Source organism: Megachile rotundata, unplaced genomic scaffold, assembly GCF_050947335.1.
Source record: "Megachile rotundata isolate GNS110a unplaced genomic scaffold, iyMegRotu1 scaffold1298, whole genome shotgun sequence".
Taxonomy (NCBI): domain Eukaryota; kingdom Metazoa; phylum Arthropoda; class Insecta; order Hymenoptera; family Megachilidae; genus Megachile; species Megachile rotundata.
The window spans coordinates 343-7500 of record NW_027474594.1 but is presented as its reverse complement, the minus strand read 5'-3'; the positions used below and the strand labels follow the sequence as shown (position 1 = coordinate 7500).

The following is a 7158-nucleotide window of genomic DNA, read 5'->3' as shown; positions in this document are numbered from 1 at the left end:
GGTTTGCATGTATTAGCTCTAGAATTACCACAGTTATCCAAGTAAATTGTTGTACGATCTAAGAAACCAAAACTGATTTAATGAGCCATTCGCGGTTTCACCTTAATTCGGTATGTACTTAGACATGCATGGCTTAATCTTTGAGACAAGCATATGACTACTGGCAGGATCAACCAGGGAGCTTAAAGAATTATTTCATTTTTCTTAAGCCAATTTTATTTAACATCAAATTGGGTCTTTCTACGTTCGACGGCGCCTTTACAATTTAACAACGACCGATCGACGTTAAGACTCACAATTCTCCTCCTCCTCCTTTTCTCTCTCTCTCTCTCTCTCTCTCGTTTCGATTTTATTACGAATCCTCCACAACCTCAATGCCGGAGATTCGAAGAAACGCATATCGACGTAGTAATGCCGAAGAATAATATTCTCTCCGGTTCAAAAAAGTTTTGAAAGCACGTACACACCGCTTTCACGCCGTTCGTCGAAACGTAAGAAGCGCGTAAACCGCACACGCTCGGAACGAATTAATCGATCCCCATTCGGTGTAAGCGCGTAACAAGCACGCTGGACGTTGTGTTCGTTTATTTCAGTTTTTCAGCTTAAACGTTCCCTTTTCTTTTATGATTATTTTTGTACAACTTTTTGTACACGAACCAATTTGCAGCTCTCCTCTTTTTGCCCGTTTCCTTTTCTGGTTCGTAATATTATTTATATTACGTGAAGTTATATTATAAGTCTTTGATATACAATATTTCGTTTAACGACACAACACCGAAATAGCGCGTATAGCGGATCACGCTGGACAATACGCTATGGCGCGTACAGCGGACATGCTGTTCGTCGAAACGAATCGAAACCGTGTCGATATAAACGTTTCGTTCCTCCACGGGGGTCTCTTTCTCTTATTTTGTATCGATAAAGCGCGTAAAAAAATGCAAATCCTTTCGTGCCAGAAAGATTTCTCGTTGAAAAGTTTTAGAAGCACGTAACACCGCTTTTCATTTCACGCTTTGCATCGAAACGGTATAAGCACGTAAACCACACACGCTCGCTCGTATTGAACCTCCACAATATCGGTGTTCTTTCGCCTTTTTTCATAAATACCATTTTTTGCAATGAACCAATATCAGCTTAAACGTTCCTTTTTTATTTGGTTCTTCTCTCTCCTCTCATGTGTTTCAGTCATATTAAAAATTGTTGTTCCTCCAAACTCTCTCTATTCTCTCTCCTTTCACTCTCTTTGGTATTTTATTTAAGACACACCGATAAAGGTTAGCGCGTACAGTGGCGTGCTGAACGTACCGTGATAGCGCGTACAACGGACATGCTGTTCGAAAAACGAACAAGAGGAAGCACGTACAAAGGTAGCTCGCGCTAGGCATATATCGATACGAAACCTCCGTTTTTAGTCTCTCTTTTCGTCGTGGATATCGAAGAAGCGCGTAAAAGAAAATCCCGCTAAAACTCTCTCCGTGCCGGAAAGTGTGTATCCGTTGAAATTTTGGAAGCACGTACACCCGCTTTCACGCTTTACATCGAAACGGTATAAGCACGTAAACCACACACGCTCCGTATTGAACCTCCACAATATCGGTGTTCTTTCCGCCTTTTTCATAAATACCATTTTTTTGTGATGAACCAATATCAGCTTAAACGTTCCCTTTTTTTATTTGGTTCTTCTCTCATGTGTTTTTCAGTCATATTAAATTTTTGTTCCTCCAAACTCTCTCTTCTATTCTCTCCTTTCAACTCTCTTTGGTATTTTATTTAAGACACACCGATAAAGGTTAGCGCGTACAAGTGGCGTGCTGAACGTACCGTGATAGCGCGTACAACGGACATGCTGTTCGAAAAAAACAAATCGGAGCAAGCACGTACACAGAGAATTTTAGCTCGCGCTGGGCACATCGATTCTTACAAATCCACCCAAATTTTTATTTTCTCTCTCTCAAAATTTCGTGTCATAGTTACGATACACACCGTAATAATATTTTTTGTACGTATAAGCGAAAACTCGATGTAATATCGAGAAATCACCCGTACCGAAAACTCTTCACTTTGGAAGAAGTTTCCATTTCAGAAACCGTTTTTACGAGTCATAGTTACATATTATTTCGTTTCAATATCTCTGCGCTGTACGTATAGTGAAGCATTTATTTAATATTTTACTTCATCGTACCGAAAAACTCTCCGCGAAGAAGAAGTTTTCTCGCGCATCGAGAAAATATTTAGGCGTTCGAGACGCACAAAACATTAAGGGGACGTAATATCATTTCTGAATTTCGGAATAAATATTCCGTTTCAAAATTTTTTAGCCTCTCGACTGAAGGCGTTGTAACGAACAAGTTCGTTCAACACCACTATCTAATTCATTTTTAAAATAAATTTTATAAAACCTTTTTTGGCCCGTTTTAGAACGGTCGGTTTTATTCTATCCCTTTTTAATTTTTAGTAGCCTGTGCCGCTTGAGTCAGTACAACGTACACACCAAAGTGCATACGAGTCACCAGCCTCATGTTAAAGGTTCGTCGCATATGTGCCATTTGGTCTTAGACGCCGACACGCGACAATGCAGTGTGGAGAAAATCCTGCATCGATACCGAGAACACGAACAGTCGAGGCAACACGAAGTTACGCACGAGGAGCGGTGGACTAGTTCTCAACCGAGGTCATAGAATAGCCACGCGCCCGACTCTGTTCCGTCTGGTACGATCGGACCGAACGTCTCCTTATAGGTACCGAACGGCCGGCCGGATGGTCGGCGACGCCGGCCGTTACGCACGGGCGCTTACGATGCTAACGCGCGATCCGAACGTGCCAATTCGAAAGTGCGGTAAAACTTAGCGCGAAAAAATCGATTTTTCAAAAAGTTGTCAAACACGCTAAAAAGTATACGGACGATGTTTTAACAATTATTTTACGAAATTTAATGACAAAATTAATCGAAAAAAAATTTTTTTTCCTTTTCTCGCCAAAATAAATACCAAACGAATTTCTAACGTAATAAACGAGTAACAAATAACAGTATACGTCCAAATAACATACAAGAATCGAGAAAATATTTATATTTTTTCAAAAAATTGAGCAAAAATCTCTCCGCATAGTCGGTTCGGTGCCGAGTCCGAACGTACCAAAGTCCCTCCGGCATAGTCGGTTCGGTGAATCGACGACTGACAACCTATATAAAAAACGATTAAAACCTATAGAATAACGTATCACTAGAACATTTATACCATTTTGGCACGTTCGGATTCATAATTAACGAAATTATCGAAAATTTTTCATTGCGCATAGTCGGTTCGGTGAAAAGGTGACTGACAACCTATATTAAAAATGATTAAAACGTATAGAATAACGCACTACTAGAACATTTATACCATTTTGGCACGTTCGGATTCATAATTAACGAAATTATCCAAAATTTTTCGTTCCGCATAGTCGGTTCGGTGAAACGATGACTGACAACCTATATAAAAAACGATTAAAACCAATAGAATAACGTATTACTAGAACATTTATACAATTTTGGCACGTTCGGATTCATAAATAACAAAATTATTGAAAATTTTTCGTTCCGCATAGTCGGTTCGGTGGACCGTCTGATGCGAGACAATGTCCCACCGGCATAGTCGGTTCGGTGAATCGACGACTGACAACCTATATAAAAAACGATTAAAACCTATAGAATAACGTATCACTAGAACATTTATACCATTTTGGCACGTTCGGATTCATAATTAACGAAATTATCGAAAATTTTTCATTGCGCATTGTCGGTTCGATGAAAAGGTGACTGACAACCTATATTAAAAATGATTAAAACGTATAGAATAACGCACTACTAGAACATTTATACCATTTTGGCACGTTCGGATTCATAATTAACGAAATTATCCAAAATTTTTCGTTCCGCATAGTCGGTTCGGTGAAACGATGACTGACAACCTATATAAAAAACGATTAAAACCAATAGAATAACGTATTACTAGAACATTTATACAATTTTGGCACGTTCGGATTCATAAATAACAAAATTATTGAAAATTTTTCATTGCGCATAGTCGGTTCGGTGAAAAGGTGACTGACAACCTATATTAAAAATGATTAAAACGTATAGAATAACGCACTACTAGAACATTTATACCATTTTGGCACGTTCGGATTCATAATTAACGAAATTATCCAAAATTTTTCGTTCCGCATAGTCGGTTCGGTGAAACGATGACTGACAACCTATATAAAAAACGATTAAAACCAATAGAATAACGTATTACTAGAACATTTATACAATTTTGGCACGTTCGGATTCATAAATAACAAAATTATTGAAAATTTTTCGTTCCGCATAGTCGGTTCGGTGGACCGTCTGATGCGAGACAATGTCCCACCGGCATAGTCGGTTCGGTGAATCGACGACTGACAACCTATATAAAAAACGATTAAAACCTATAGAATAACGTATCACTAGAACATTTATACCATTTTGGCACGTTCGGATTCATAATTAACGAAATTATCGAAAATTTTTCATTGCGCATTGTCGGTTCGATGAAAAGGTGACTGACAACCTATATTAAAAATGATTAAAACGTATAGAATAACGCACTACTAGAACATTTATACCATTTTGGCACGTTCCTATTCATGATTAACGAAATTATCGAAAATTTTTCATTGCGCATAGTCGGTTCGGTGAAACGGTGACTGACAACCTATATTAAAAATGATTATAACGTATAGAATAACGTATCACTAGAACATTTATACAATTTTGGCACGTTCGGATTCATAAATAACAAAATTATTGAAAATTTTTCGTTCCGCATAGTCGGTTCGGTAGGCCGTCCGACCGGGACCAAGTCCTTCCGGCATAGTCGGTTCGGTGAAACGATGACTGACAACCTATATTAAAAACGATTAAAACCTATAGAATAACGTATTACTGGAACATTTCTACCACCTCGGCACGCTCGGATTCATAAATAACAAAATTATTGAGAATTATTCGTTCCGCATAGTCGGTTCGGTGAAACGATGACTGACAACCTATATTAAAAACGATTAAAACCTATAGAATAACGTATTACTGGAACATTTATACAATTTTTGCACGTTCGGATTCATAAATAACAAAATTATTGAAAATTATTCGTTCCGCATAGTCGGTTCGGTGAAACGATGACTGACAACCTATATTAAAAACGATTAAAACCTATAGAATAACGTATTACTGGAACATTTATACAATTTTTGCACGTTCGGATTCATAAATAACAAAATTATTGAAAATTATTCGTTCCGCATAGTCGGTTCGGTGAAACGATGACTGACAACCTATATTAAAAACGATTAAAACCTATAGAATAACGTATTACTGGAACATTTATACAATTTTTGCACGTTCGGATTCATAAATAACAAAATTATTGAAAATTATTCGTTCCGCATAGTCGGTTCGGTGAAACGATGACTGACAACCTATATTAAAAACGATTAAAACCTATAGAATAACGTATTACTGGAACATTTATACAATTTTTGCACGTTCGGATTCATAAATAACAAAATTATTGAAAATTATTCGTTCCGCATAGTCGGTTCGGTGAAACGATGACTGACAACCTATATTAAAAACGATTAAAACCTATAGAATAACGTATTACTGGAACATTTATACAATTTTTGCACGTTCGGATTCATAAATAACAAAATTATTGAAAATTATTCGTTCCGCATAGTCGGTTCGGTGAAACGATGACTGACAACCTATATTAAAAACGATTAAAACCTATAGAATAACGTATTACTGGAACATTTATACAATTTTTGCACGTTCGGATTCATAAATAACAAAATTATTGAAAATTATTCGTTCCGCATAGTCGGTTCGGTGGGCCGTCCGAGCACGACCAAGTCCGTCCGGCATAGTCGGTTCGGTGAAACGATGACTGACAACCTATACTAAGAACGATTAAAACCAATAGAATAACGTATTACTAGAACGTTTATACAACTTTGGCACGTTCGGATTCATAAATAACAAAATTATTGAGAATTATTCGTTCCGCATAGTCGGTTCGGTGAAACGATGATTGACAACCTGTATAAAAATTGTTCATAACCGATAAAGTAACGTATTTCTAGCACCGATATACCGTTTCGGCACTTTCGGATACATAATTAACGAAATTATCGAAAATTTTTCATTCCGCATAGTCGGTTCGGTGAAACGATGACTGACAACCTATAATAAAAACGATTAAAACCTATCGAATATCGTATGACTAGAAGATTTATACCGCTTTGACACGTTCGGATTCATAAATAACAAAATTATTGAAAATTATTCGTTCCGCATAGTCGGTTCGGTGGGCCGTCCGAGCACGACCAAGTCCGTCCGGCATAGTCGGTTCGGTGAAACGATGACTGACAACCTATACTAAGAACGATTAAAACCAATAGAATAACGTATTACTAGAACGTTTATACAACTTTGGCACGTTCGGATTCATAAATAACAAAATTATTGAGAATTATTCGTTCCGCATAGTCGGTTCGGTGAAACGATGATTGACAACCTGTATAAAAATTGTTCATAACCGATAAAGTAACGTATTTCTAGCACCGATATACCGTTTCGGCACTTTCGGATACATAATTAACGAAATTATCGAAAATTTTTCATTCCGCATAGTCGGTTCGGTGAAACGATGACTGACAACCTATAATAAAAACGATTAAAACCTATCGAATATCGTATGACTAGAAGATTTATACCGCTTTGACACGTTCGGATTAATAAATAACAAAATTATTGAAAATTATTCGTTCCGCATAGTCGGTTCGGTGGGCCGTCCGAGCACGACCAAGTCCGTCCGGCATAGTCGGTTCGGTGAAACGATGACTGACAACCTATACTAAGAACGATTAAAACCAATAGAATAACGTATTACTAGAACGTTTATACAACTTTGGCACGTTCGGATTCATAAATAACAAAATTATTGAGAATTATTCGTTCCGCATAGTCGGTTCGGTGAAACGATGATTGACAACCTGTATAAAAATTGTTCATAACCGATAAAGTAACGTATTTCTAGCACCGATATACCGTTTCGGCACTTTCGGATACATAATTAACGAAATTATCGAAAA

The 7158-nt window shown here is 37.4% G+C and overlaps 1 non-coding gene across 1 annotated transcript in view; it reads right to left on the bottom strand.

Moving 5' to 3' along the window:
* The window catches only part of LOC143266528 (small subunit ribosomal RNA), a 1933-nt gene extending 1753 nt beyond the window's left edge, over nucleotides 1-180 (bottom strand). The window contains exon 1 of the ribosomal RNA XR_013041490.1: nucleotides 1-180. This exon is cut by the window's left edge and continues 1753 nt beyond it. This is a non-coding gene — a ribosomal RNA (small subunit ribosomal RNA).
* Between the last annotated feature and the right edge of the window lie 6978 nt (nucleotides 181-7158).